The sequence below is a fragment of the Chelon labrosus genome (assembly GCF_963514085.1).
Source record: "Chelon labrosus genome assembly, chromosome: 10".
Lineage (NCBI taxonomy): Eukaryota > Metazoa > Chordata > Actinopteri > Mugiliformes > Mugilidae > Chelon > Chelon labrosus.
The window spans coordinates 5,993,965-6,008,853 of NC_140360.1; the positions used below are offsets into that span (position 1 = coordinate 5,993,965).

General features: G+C 41.2%; 1 pseudogene across 1 annotated transcript; it reads right to left on the reverse strand.

Moving 5' to 3' along the window:
- Positions 1 to 1,762: 1,762 nt before the first annotated feature.
- LOC311494960 (tumor necrosis factor receptor superfamily member 5-like) lies at positions 1,763 to 12,021 on the reverse strand (annotated as a pseudogene). The gene is made up of 9 exons: positions 11,945 to 12,021; positions 11,434 to 11,527; positions 11,084 to 11,209; positions 10,672 to 10,827; positions 6,750 to 6,835; positions 6,467 to 6,642; positions 6,302 to 6,333; positions 2,090 to 2,185; positions 1,763 to 1,801 (listed from the first exon to the last, which is right to left on the reverse strand). The product of its transcript is annotated as a tumor necrosis factor receptor superfamily member 5-like (transcript).
- Between the last annotated feature and the right edge of the window lie 2,868 nt (positions 12,022 to 14,889).

Sequence of the window (14,889 nt, forward strand, 5' to 3'; positions counted from 1 at the left end):
ATTTCCCTGGGCACCAACAAAGAGGTCTGAACAGAAAATGGAGGCAGTGGTTTCATTTTCTAGCAGTTGTCGTTTATATGTTAGTACCCCATGTATCACATCAGACAGCTGTGTCCCTCACTTGTGTTGAACTCCCAGGGCCGGTGCTAGCCATTTGGGTGCCCTAAGCACAAATGCTTGGTGGTGCCCCCCCCCCCCCCCCCCCCCCCCCCCCCCCCCCCAACCAACCAACCAACCAACCACCCACCCACCACCAAAGGAATAACAACCATTCAGAATTCCTTAGTTAGGTTCTCTTTACTTCCAAAATAACTGCTGCAAATAAATAATTTTACATTAACAATGGCACCAAACATGAAAAGAAATATATATATATATATATATATATATATATATATATATATGTATATATATACATATATTCTACTGAAATGCATTATTAGTCTTTTATATAGGCCTGTGTGTCACTGGAACATTTAAAATTCAAAACTCTATTTCACCTTTAAAAGAGGTCTGATGAGGCACGATATAATAATTCTGTAAATAATTTGACAACTCTGTGAATATGAAAATATACAAACACTGAGATTGTGGGTTTTTTTTTTCTAATTGCAGTTTCACCAACAGATGTTGCCCTTGGCCTATGAACCTCTTGAAAATGACCGCATAGAACAACGAAACTTATCTAAAGCGGTCTAATTTGGCAAAATCACATCACGTTCAGTTGCAGGGTTTTTCTAAAGTTCACCTTACCGAGAGCCGTTTCCTACTCATCATTTCATTACGTTGTGAAAGTGTCACTTGTAGCGTTACCTTTTCACTACACATCGTTTGATCATAATTGATAACAAACGCCAAAAAAGCGTCCTGAAATGCAAAGCAAACTAGGCTAATAGGCTAACGTTACTTACCTGACTATATATTTCTGATGGCTAAAAGAAATAGCAAGCCCAGTTTAAGCATAATCAAACATAGCATTGCTAGCAGACGAACTGATAAGTCTACCGTGCAGAAACGCAACACAGGTTCTTATTTATTTATTTATTTATTTGTGATCATACAGTAGACATTAACGTTACAGTAGCCCACACAGCAGCACAGGTTCGCGTGGCCGTCGTCAGATTTGGAAGTCGCTGAAAAGCCTCTTTCTAGGTTGTGGCTTCGAGTCGACTTCAGTGAGGCGCCTTCAGTGAGGCGCGGTGGTTTATGGTATGAGTAGTTCCTTCTCTCGGAAATGAAAATATGTACACAGTCTTGTACCTTTGACTTTTTTTGGACTTTCTCTTCGTTTTTTCACTCTAAATGATATGTTATATGCTTATGAGTTCAGCCGTAGCTGGTTATCCTAAGACATGCTCTAAAACTCTTTAGATACAGATTTTTCCAAAACGTCAATGGGAGAAATGAATGGGAACCGTACTTCCGGCACCTCCGCTCTGGCTGTGGGCGGGACTGTGACGCTGACGAGGCATAATCGAACAGACCACTGGGAGGTGGGGAAGGGGGGCACCAGAGGGAGACTGGAGAGAGGGCCGAACAGGAGATTCACCCTTTTCTCGACTAATTTGGTCTAGGCCTATATTACTTTTGTATATTAACATGCTTTAGACATATTTTATTTGTTATTTATACTAGTAGCCTATTGTGATGATTTTTCACGACCCATATTTTTTGGTGCCCCCCCAGGCACTTGGTGCCCTACGCGCAGTGCGTGATGTGCGTGTGCGGAGCGCCGGCACTGTGAACTCCTTAGTTTAACAACTCAGCTCTGGTAGTATGAAGAGGGTGACGAGCCATAGTACTGGAGAACATAGAGACAGTGTTCAGCTTGTACACCTTGTATATAAAAGTTGAATCCAATGACGACCAACATAGGAACCAACTGACAAATGAAACAACAACGTAGAAACCAAAAAAAACAAAAAAAAAACGGCCTGACTTGGGTTAAAGAGACAGCAGCCTGTCACTAAATGAGCTTCTCTGCCTGACTATGGTGTCATGTAGAAGGTGGAGGAGGGTGGTTGTTCAAGGTCCTACCCTCTGCCACTGATGTCAGGGACTCCAGCTCTGCCCCGACCACAGAGCCCACCTTCTGTATCAACTTGTCCAGCCTGAGGTGAACCTTCTTCTTAGTGCTGCCTCCCCAGCACACCACAGAGTAGAAGAGGACAGTGGCAATGATAGTCTGGTAGAAAATGTCCAGCAGATATTAAACGACAGATATTAGCCTCCTGAGGAAACAGAGACGGCTCTTTTTTTTGTACAGTGAGTCTATGTTAGCCGACCAGTCCAGTTTGTGATCCAGATGTAGACTCAGGTACTTATAGGTCTGAACCACCTCTACACACTCCTCGTTGATGGTTACAAGCTGCAGGCTGAGCCTGCACACACACAAATTATATGGAAGTTGAAACTAGTTCAGTCTGCAGATCAAAGTGTTATACATAGATGCAGACTGCTTCACAATATGACAAACAGGGTAGTACGTCATCAGATCAGAAAATGAACGAATGAATGTTTTAGTTGTGTTCTACAACTGGCCTAGTCTCAGTAGTTTCTACTTTCTACTTTCTACTGGCCTCTCAGCGCTCCCAGCCCAGCCCACTCAATACAATCTAGCACTTTCAATCAGCGCTGATGCCCTCTCGCAGAAAGTTGTTAGAACTACTCATCCTCCACACTCTTCCTCACCCTCCTCTTTGTGTGAGTCAGCAGTTGCCACTGATCTCACCAGCTCCCCCCGTAGGCCATCCTGTCGCAGTACACTCCCTATCTGTACCATCAGATCCTCCAGCAGGCCTGTTCTGCCTTTATTTAGACGACCTTTTAACCATGGTCTACTCTGCTGTCGTCCACACAGAGGCTCTGGTCGCATGTTCAACTACAACTTTTCAACTCCTGACTCTATCCCATCCATCTGGTCCTGCTCACGAACTGCAACTTCCTCATTACGTCATCACAACAAACGACAAGTGCACTTATCAAATCTCCGCCCCCTTCCTCAGTCCTCACAACCTATCATGAAGCAACGTCACCTGAAACTGGCTCTGCTCAACACCCGCTCACTTAACAATAAAGGTCTCATTCTGAACGAATTCATAACTGACAATAACCTGGATTTCCTCTGCATCACTGAAACTTGGCACAAACCTCTGGACTACTTTTCTCTCAACCAGACCACACCGACCGGATACACCTACATGGACAAACCCCGATCTGAGGGGCGGGGAGGTGGTGTAGCAGCATTCTACAGGAAGGACATTAAAACATCCACCATCTCCATCCCTGCTGCTCGCTCCTTTGAACACCTCACATTCAAACTCTCTGGTCCCACTCCTCTGGTCACTGCCATCATCTACCGCCCTCCCAAACCAAACCCCTCCTTCCTCTCTCTCCTGCTGCTATGTTTAGAATTACTAATAAAACCACCACACCAATGATGATCCCTCCAACATTTGAAGTTCGTTCTCCACATACAGAATCAGTTGAGGTAGTTCCTGGTGTTATCAGCTGAAGGTTTTTTGATTCACATCTGGAATAACAGAGGCGTGTTTTACATGAAAATGTACAGATACAACAAATTCATGGCTGTTATAAAAAATAAATGTGTCTCAATGTGTGATGTGAAGATTTACTTACTGTGTGTGTTGGAGACAAGATGTTAATGTTCCATCTGAAAATGTTCCATCACTGCAGTCAGAGCGCAGTGTCTGAGGAGGCTGAGCCTGCACACACACAAATTATATGGAAGTTGAAACTAGTTCAGTCTGCAGATCAAAGTGTTATACATAGATGCAGACTGCTTCACAATATGACAAACAGGGTAGTACGTCATCAGATCAGAAAATGAACGAATGAATGTTTTAGTTGTGTTCTACAACTGGCCTAGTCTCAGTAGTTTCTACTTCATTGAGGGCACGTATTCGCTGACCATAAAACTCTAAAAGCTACAAACTTTACAACAACTTTAGAAAATGTGACACAATAGTCTCTTCAGTTTATGAATTCATAGGAAACATCTGCAGAAATGAACTCGTCTAATGTGGATTTGATTTAAAATTCACCAGTTGAAAAAAGTTAAAAAAAAAACATTTCTACTGATAAATAATATTAACAGAAATGTACCTGAAGGCAAATAAAAAAAAAAAGAGTATCAATAAATATTAATCTACTTTTGTTGTTTACCAACAGTTTTCACTTGTGATCATACATTAAACAGGGGATTAGGAGGATTAGAGGAGGAGGATGCACAATGGATTTTATTTTCATATTCTTTATAAGTACTTTGAATATTTAATTGTCATGGTAGCAAGTAGTACAATTAGTACAAGTTTCCTGACGGCACAGTTGTGACTGACTCTGCCTGAAGAATTCCCCAAAGACATCAGTACAAGACCATGTTTCTCCTGAAGCAAATTTACTCTTGTGAGTTGCATTTGAAAGCCAACTTACAAGAGGAGGCTTGTCTTTGATCAAGCTGTAGAACAGTAAACGCATGTTAGTAAATGCTGTTAGTGTCATGTAAAGATTGACCCTGTTCTCCTCATTAGAGAGAAATGAGTTCAGTTTTTCCAGTTCGCCTTTTGTTCAGAGTGAGCAGGGAGGTAACAGTCGCTGCAGAGAATAGTTTTCCCATGTAGATAAACAATCTCAGCTGACTAGGAAGGCAAACATGAGCTTGAAGACAAACCCACCTGAGGAATTATCCACTTCTTCCAATGATGTAGCTCCTCTGTTTTCACAAGCTATTTGGTAACTGTGTTTGTCTACGCTTTTGGTGCTGAGTAGGTAGAGTATTGTGGGAAGCACAGTTTTGTTTTTCTGATGGCCGCCTGCTGAGGCACAAAAAATACTGTGAGACTTTTAGGCCTGGAAAAATATAAGTTTGGGGCAGTTTTTATGAAGCCTAGGAGGCTAAAGACAATGTAGGCTACAATGAAAGAAAATCACACTTTTTAAAATGACATCATTTTGTTCATTGCCAGTGTTATGTCAATGCACCTGTGTGTCTGTTTATCAGAGAATCCAATAATTCTTCACCCAAAAAAACTCACTCCACAGTCTCCGTTCATGTTTTGTTGAGCTAGGTTGAGATATCTTCCCCAGAAGATGAGAGTGTTAGTGGGAGAGAGGAGAGCAGAGAGCAGGAGGACATAGATTACTTTCACCGTCCTGAGTCTTCTATGTTACAGAGCTTTTTGGATCACCACCCACAACAAAATGGCAAAAATCCAGTAGTGCAAAGTGTATTGACCAGTAAAAACAGATGAATGCTGCTTTAAGATTCATTACTGTGATGGAGTGGTAGAGTATACAGTGTTTATAATGACACTTTTTGGAAGTATTTAATGTGTCCACTCTCACTGATTCTCATTAACTCATTGCATGGTTTAAGGTAAGGATGGTTTTAAATAGTTGCACAGTGGTACACATTCAAGAGACCAAAAAGACAGAAAAGGTGTGTGTTATCAAATGTGGTGGACCGGTCTGGAACAAAATGCCAAGGCTGATTTTTTTGTCCCAGTCTGCCCCTGGTCATGTGATCAGTTTACTCAGACAATAAAAGTCCTGAACCAATCAGGCTAAAGATTCATTTCCTCTTCCTGAATCAGAGGACTAACCAGAAACACTCAGAGTGGACTGAGTTAAATATTACAGGAAACAAGGCAATAAAAGGCGATAAACAGGTATCCGCAAATGATTTTATTTTTTTATTACCCTTATGTACTTTGAATATTTAATTGTCATGGTAACACAAGTGGTTTCCTGACTGTACAGTTATGACTGGCACCGACCTTGAGGTATTTTGTTACTGTGAAGTATCTTTAGATATTATTAAATAGTTTATAACTAAGGTTTAAGTCTCTACAGTGGTGTAAAATCACAGAGGCAGTGTCCTATATTGAATTAATGCTTTATTGTCATTATACATCAGTTCAACAAAATAGTATGCCACATCTGAACAGTACAAAGATAAAAACAAACATAGAGATACCCGTTCACACAGCCACTAGTATCCACAATCATACAAACATTCACTCATTCATTCATTCATTTTCTGTAATGGCTTGTCCTCTGGAGGGTCACGGAGGTCTCAGCTGTCATCAGCCGAAAGGCTCGGCACACTCTTGATCACTGATTCTTAGACTGCTTCCTGCACTGGTTGTAGTGTACCTTGTAGTGTACCACTGTGGTGTTTGTTTTTCTTTAAAGAAATGAAGAAAAAAAGCAGAATTCCTTAGATAATCTTAATTCCTTTGAGAAACCAAATGCTGTGATCTGTAGTGAGAAATAAACATACCTCTCTGGAGTCGTCTGCATTTCTGTTTCTGACTATAATTGAACAAAACCAGTGAAAAACATAATTACCAGCACTGTCATGACTCAGCAGAAAACATTATCATCCATCAAAGATGTGACAAAACATAGAAAAGAAGAACATTTTTCTGATATAAATGAAACCTACCTGGTGAATAGATTTTCTTTCTGTAGACGTAGCACAATCCTGCTGCTATGTTTAGAATTACTAATAAAACCACCACACCAATGATGATCCCTCCAACATTTGAAGTTCGTTCTCCACATACAGAATCAGTTGAGGTAGTTCCTGGTGTTATCAGCTGAAGGTTTTTTGATTCACATCTGGAATAACAGAGGCGTGTTTTACATGAAAATGTACAGATACAACAAATTCATGGCTGTTATAAAAAATAAATGTGTCTCAATGTGTGATGTGAAGATTTACTTACTGTGTGTGTTGGAGACAAGATGTTAATGTTCCATCTGAAAATGTTCCATCACTGCAGTCAGAGCACAGTGTCTGAGGAGGCTGAGCCTGCACACACACAAATTATATGGAAGTTGAAACTAGTTCAGTCTGCAGATCAAAGTGTTATACATAGATGCAGACTGCTTCACAATATGACAAACAGGGTAGTACGTCATCAGATCAGAAAATGAACGAATGAATGTTTTAGTTGTGTTCTACAACTGGCCTAGTCTCAGTAGTTTCTACTTTCTACTTTCTACTGGCCTCTCAGCGCTCCCAGCCCAGCCCACTCAATACAATCTAGCACTTTCAATCAGCGCTGATGCCCTCTCGCAGAAAGTTGTTAGAACTACTCATCCTCCACACTCTTCCTCACCCTCCTCTTTGTGTGAGTCAGCAGTTGCCACTGATCTCACCAGCTCCCCCCGTAGGCCATCCTGTCGCAGTACACTCCCTATCTGTACCATCAGATCCTCCAGCAGGCCTGTTCTGCCTTTATTTAGACGACCTTTTAACCATGGTCTACTCTGCTGTCGTCCACACAGAGGCTCTGGTCGCATGTTCAACTACAACTTTTCAACTCCTGACTCTATCCCATCCATCTGGTCCTGCTCACGAACTGCAACTTCCTCATTACGTCATCACAACAAACGACAAGTGCACTTATCAAATCTCCGCCCCCTTCCTCAGTCCTCACAACCTATCATGAAGCAACGTCACCTGAAACTGGCTCTGCTCAACACCCGCTCACTTAACAATAAAGGTCTCATTCTGAACGAATTCATAACTGACAATAACCTGGATTTCCTCTGCATCACTGAAACTTGGCACAAACCTCTGGACTACTTTTCTCTCAACCAGACCACACCGACCGGATACACCTACATGGACAAACCCCGATCTGAGGGGCGGGGAGGTGGTGTAGCAGCATTCTACAGGAAGGACATTAAAACATCCACCATCTCCATCCCTGCTGCTCGCTCCTTTGAACACCTCACATTCAAACTCTCTGGTCCCACTCCTCTGGTCACTGCCATCATCTACCGCCCTCCCAAACCAAACCCCTCCTTCCTCTCTGACTTTTCTGACTTCCTCACCCAGTTATCGGCCATCTCACCTTCCGTTCTTCTTCTGGGGGACTTCAACATCCACATTGACACTGACTGCAAATCTGCCACTGAATTCCTGGAACTGCTACACTGCTTCGACTTCACTCAACACGTCAACTTTGCCACCCACAGCCGTGGTCACATTCTGGACCTGGTCTGCTCCACTGGTCTCACCTTACATCACCTCTCCAGCGTCAACCTCAACATCTCTGACCACTTGGCAATTATCATGGACATCAACATCCCCATTCCCACCGCTAAGGACAAACGGACAATATCTTTCAGAAACCTCAAATCCATCTCCCCTTCAGCCCTTTCTGCCTCTCTTGCTAGTAAAATATCTGCTTCCCCCCCTCCGTTAACTGACAATCCCTCTGACCTCACCAAATTCTACAACGTAACACTCTCCTCCTGTCTCAACCAGCTAGCCCCCATCAAAACTAACACTGTCTCCTTCACCCACTCTGCCCCCTGGTACACTCCTGAACTACACAAAATGAAATCACAAAAACGACAGCTTGAAAGACTTCACAAGAAAACCGGTTTAACTGTCCATCTACAAGCCTATACAGATTACCTTCAGCAGTACAAGGATGCTCTCAGTACTGCCCGATCCACCTACTACTCTCACCTCATTCACTCTGGCTCCACCAACCCCAAGGCTCTGTTTTCTACAGTAAATAAACTCCTCAAGCCCAGCGACAATACCTCCAACTCATTCACCACTGACAAATGCAACTCCTTTCTCTCATTCTTCCAAACAAAAATCGACACCATTTACAACAACTTGTCCTCCTCTCCTGCCCCCACGGCCTGCACTCCCACTCCCTCACCTGCTCCTCCCCTCCTCACCTCTCAGCCTCTGTCTCAGTTCTCCCCCGTGTCACCAGGGGAGCTGCCCAAAATTATGATAGGCATGAAAACCTCTACATGTGTTCTGGATCCCATCCCATCTCACCTCATTAAGGACTCTTTACCAGCCATCTCCACACTCATCACAGAAATCATCAACTCCTCCCTCAGGTCTGGCTCAGTCCCCCGTTCACTCAAACTGGCTGCTATCACCCCCATCCTCAAAAAACCTGGACTCAACCCTGACATCTTGTCGAACTTCCGGCCCATCTCCAATCTCCCCTTTCTGTCCAAAATACTGGAGCGTATTGTCGCCACACAACTCAAAGCCCACCTCTGCTCAAATGACCTGTTCGAACCATTTCAATCCGGTTTCCGTTCCCAACACAGCACCGAAACAGCCTTCCTGAAAGTCACCAATGACATCCTCCTCTCCGCAGACTCCGGCCAGCTCACCATCCTCATCCTCCTGGACCTCACTGCAGCTTTCGACACCATAAATCACACCATTCTCCTCTCCCGCCTTGAGTCCTCCCTCGGCATCACTGGCACTGCACTCTCCTGGCTCAAATCATACCTCTCAGACCGACAACAATTCATCCACATCAACAACTGCACCTCCTCCACTGTTCCTCTGTCCCAAGGTGTCCCCCAGGGTTCGGTGCTTGGTCCTCTCCTCTTCATACTTTACCTGCTCCCCCTTGGCAACATCATTCGCCACCACGGTCTCCATTTCCACTGTTATGCTGATGACGTCCAGCTTTATATCTCCACCAACTCCATCACTCCCGCCACTCTTTCCACTCTCTCCAATTGCCTCGCTGACATCAAATCCTGGATGCAGATCAACTTCCTCAAACTAAATTGTGACAAATCAGACCTAATCATTATCGGCCCCAAATCCCTCAACAACACCACAGACAGTTTCCGCCTCACCATCGACAACTCCACCTTGTCTCCATCCCCCAACAGCCGCAACCTCGGAGTCATCTTTGACAGTAACCTCTCCTTTGATCATCACATCAATCAAATCACCAGAACTGCCTTCTTCCACCTCAAGAACATTGCCCGACTCCGTCCATCACTCTCCTTCTCTGCTGCTGAAACCCTCATTCACGCCTTCATCACTTCCAGAATTGACTACTGCAACAGCATCCTCTATGGCACACCATCCAAAACTTTAAATAAACTTCAGTACATCCAAAATTCTGCTGCACGTCTGCTCACCCACACCCGCTCCCGTGATCACATCACTCCTGTCCTCCAGAAACTCCACTGGCTCCCAGTTCCACAGCGTATTCAGTTCAAAATCCTCCTCCTCACACACAAAGCCCTCCATAACCAGGCCCCTTCCTATCTCACTGACCTGCTCCATCGCCACAATCCATCCCGCAGCCTCCGTTCATGTGACGCAAACCTCCTTACTCCACCACTCAAGACCAAGCATCGAACCTGGGGCGACAGAGCCTTCTCTGCAGCTGCCCCCTCCCTCTGGAACTCTCTCCCCAAACACATCCGCGACTGTACCGACCTTCCTACCTTCAAATCTCTGACAAAAACACACCTTTTTAAAATTGCTTTTAATGTTTAGCTCAGTTTATTGTGTTTTGATGTTATATTTCACATTGTTTTGCTAATTTGATGTCCTTTTTATGTAAAGTGTCTTTGAGTATCTTGAAAAGCGCTTTTAAATAAAATGTATTATTATTATAATTATTATTACTTCCTCAAAGTATTAAACTGCAATTGATAAATAATAAATATTAAAGAACAACTGAGTCAAGTTCACCTTGTCTATATCTAGAAATACCTTTATTACCCCTTTGGTGCTCTTTACTTCCATCTAGTGGTCAGAAATCACCATGTGCAGCTTTAATGAGCAAACTGTCACAAAGATCAGTTTCCTTAAACTTTGTTCTCATTTAAAACTAGAAAACCAACCTTTCTCCTTGATGTATTGTCCTGGATGACAGACTGGGTGTTTCTCTACTGGTTCACATTGGTCCTTTGTTAAGGTAATACAGAAGAATCCCTCAAGTGGTTCACAAACTGTATCTGATGTTGGTGTACATGACCTCTTTACCTTCAGACCAGAACCTATCAACACATATGGAAGTTACAAAACATGCAGAAACAAAACTCCTATTGTGTTTAATCTGTTTCTGATTTAAAGATACCTTCAGTGGTTAGAACAACTTTAGAAAATGTGACACAATAGTCTCTTCAGTTTATGAATTCATAGGAAACATCTGCATAAATTAACTGGTCTGATGTGGATTTGATTTAAAATTCACCAGTTGAAAAAAGGAAAAACATTTCTACTGATAAATAAATAATATTAACAGAAATGTACCTGCATCACAGTTGGTGCATGTGAAGCACTGCTTACGTCCAGTAGCTTTATCCATATAATGTCCATTAGTGCAGGGCAGACATGACGTAAGGCTGGACTCTGTGCAATCTAGTTTAACTCTGTTTCCTGTTGAAAAGACAACCAGTGATTATATTTCAAGATATCTTTTTTTAAGTTGCAAAATGTCATACACTGTTATCTCTTATACTGTAATTCTTATTACTACCATCAGATGAAGGTGGATAAAACAAGGAGTATAAATACATATTAATCTATTGCTGTTGTTCAATAGCAGTTTTCACTTGTGATCATTCATTAAAAAGCAGGAAAAGTATTCAGTTGAATCTTACCAGGTTGACACATCAGGCAGCATTTATTCTCTATCTGATACTCTTCTGGATGACATGTGAGGGTTTGGCAGCACAAGACTTTCATCACAATTATCTGTGAAGAGAAGTTAAAAGAAACAACATAATAAAAACCCATGTTTCTTTGATCCGTCCATCTCTCCCCTCTGACTTCTTAATAATAAAATATGTCTGGATCATAGGTGATCCTCCAGCCCAGGCATTCTTTATGTGAGGACAGTCTCTTTTTAACACAACGTAAAACTTCTATATAACACACAGTGTTAGTGAATGTACAGACTGGTTGAACTCTGCTCTACAGCATATCTCATCAGAGGGTAACTAGAGAACATATAGTTCACTTTGAGTTGTTGGATGCATGTGAGATGTAAACAGGACTTCAAGAACAACCCCACTGCTTCTATCCCACTAATAGAAAGAATCTCCCAGGATTAGGAGGATTAGAGGAGGAGCATTATGATTTATTATCCTGTGATTTTCTGCAGTAAAGAATTTTACCAGAAAAAGTTCTCAAAGATGTTCTTCTTGAAGTCTTGTCCATTTTTTCTTGACCTGAAGACATCTCAGTGAGATTGAACATCCAAAACATCAGAACAGCATCTGTAAGAAAAATTAAAGGTTTGATTGATAAGTCAACTGGACTGCAGCGGTCCATTTATTGGGAGCTTTTCTCTGTATGAAAGCCAAAAATGGAAGATAAAGTGTAAATCTAAACTTAAAACAGTCACAAAACTAGACCTTCAGTCAAAACAGGAAGTGGTAAATGATGCAAGATATTTTGTTGAACAGTCTGTATTAAAAGTTGCAGTTGCTCTGAAGGCCAAACACAAGGACATTACAGAAAACACATTTCACAAAAAAACAACGATTACATTTCAGATTACAGAAAGGGTAGGTACAACACTTCTTTGTTACTAAGTCAATTATTCAAACAACATAGTCAGCTGTTTAACTATGCTGAATTCCTTCAACATGATAAAATTCCTGTTGCACCGACAGATTTCTCTATTGTCCTTGATGCTGTCCAGTACTATTTCAACAAGACATGATGAGTTCACCTTCTGCTCTATCGTACTGGTCTACCTTTGTTGGGAACATTTGTTGGAATACAGTTTGGCTTCTACCACATAAGTTTTGTTTAACCAATAAGGTCAAAGAGATCTCCTTCAAAACGATCCACAGATTGTACCCTACTAATCTTTATACACAAAGGTGGAACAGAGACATCGATGTAAACCGTACATTTTGTGGAGAACTCATGGAAACATGGTCTCACTTATTTTGGTCAATATCTCTGGAGTAGACTGTCACATTACATTACTGATCACGTATATTTTGGGTTTGTTTTTTGTTGGAGAAATGTATTAATTGGACTCATAAAACCTCTCCTCACAATTCTATGTGATCAACTTGCTTGTTATTTTAACCAAATTTTACATTCATTGATCAAATTTTTTTAAAAACAAACACATTTCTTAGAACAGCATATATCAAACTATACGTCTTCAGTATCTGACAACACTAACCAGAAAGCAATTTAAACCTAAGATTTATTTAAGCTTTCCAACATTTTCATGTAGTTATTAACTTTAACTTTTCTCTACTGCACTCTCTGTTGTTGTAGTCCTACTGGCGTCTTGTTTTGTATGTTCATATTATTCTTCATTGTGATACTGTAGTAAAAACAGTTGTCTCATTGTTGTCTAGATGTTTTCTGATTAGACGTCATTTCCTGTATCTACTCCTTTGTGTCCATGCACGAGTTTTAAACCGTGTTGGAAAGAATCGAGGATGAGATGGCATAAATAGAGGAGTATTTTGAAAGAGGACGTACATATAATGTCATTCTTGATATGCTCAACCCATCATGACATCAACATGTCCCTCTGAACTCTGAAAGCATGGTTGAAGAAGTTAGGACTGAAGAGATGGTCCAACTATGTCCTCAACAAATGAAGTTAGAAGGGCCATAATATCAGAGCTGCACAGACCTGGACAAATGTTTGGCTACAGAGCTATGTGGTCCAATCAGAAACAAGAAGTGTTGTTCCTACACTTTCCATAATCTGAAATGTCAGTGTTTTGAAAACAAATGGCGCTGTGTTTTGACCTTCAGGGCCGTAGTTAGTACGGACAGCTCTGTCCTTCACTTGTGTTGTTGTCCTTTGTTCGACAACATGGCCCTGGTAGGATCAGGGCTGTCAAGTCTAGTTAATTAGTGAATTGAATGGAAGCCAATCAGAAAATAGTATTTCTCGTTGCCAGGTGAAATAGTAGCGCCGCAATCACACCTTCCACAAATACTGGCAAATGCACTCGATCACTTATTCATTTATTTATTTATTATTTACAATAGCTGCTTATTAAAATCGAGGAACTATGCAGGATATTCGCTTTATGGATCATTTTTATCTTAATTAAACAGCATTTGACAATTATGGTTAGATGGAGCTATTTAATAAGGCTTCAATGAATTTAGTTGTTGTTTTTAACTGCCATGTAGCTGTACACACAGGTATACTGTCTGCATGTTCAGGTTGAACCTCCTAGAAACACAGGAGCTAATGAATGCAGACAATGACCAGTGATGTTCAAGGGAACACTTTTGGCCAAATGTCTTTTTTTTCTAGTTTATTTGGTTTAAAGGAATTTGACCTTTATTAGATTAATATACTAATACATCATTACTATCAAAAAATCCCTGGTAGTATGAACGGGAAGACAAACTAGTAGTGGAAAACAGAGACAGTGTTTAGAGTTTAAACAGGTAACAAGTTGAATCCAATTAGACGAGTCATACCTAATACAGGTGTCTAACCATGAGGAACTTACCAACAACGACCGACGTAGGAACCAACTGGCAAAAAAACATCAGCAGCAAAAAAACGTAGAAACCAACTAATTTAGGTTAAGAACAACACCATGAAAAGTACATACTGAAGTGACAGAAAAAGTCTGTGTCCCATTTCTCTGGAGTCATATGATCCGTCAGACAACAGAATTCCTGAACCAATCAGGTTAAAGATTCTCCTCCTCTTCTTCTTCCTGAATCATGAACTAACCACAAACACTCAGACTGGACTTCACTCCAGTCAGTGAATCTAAATAAGAAGTTAAATATTACAGTAAACAAGAGGTTAAACTCACTGGTGTTCATTATGTGGCTGATATATTTTATTCACATGATATGATGACACTTTGAATTTTAATCAGTTTGGTTGTTTTTGATTCGAAAGCTATTTAAAATAAATTTGCACATTTTACTTTTTTCTTTTTTGCAGTTCTTGATATTTTTTATATTTTATGCTAGTTATTTAATTTCTCCAACTTGTTCTTCTACTTTTACTATATTCTCCATATGTACTTTGAATATTTAATAGTCATGGTAGCATAAGTGGTTTCCTAACTGTACAGTTGTGACTGGAACCGCCCTCAAGA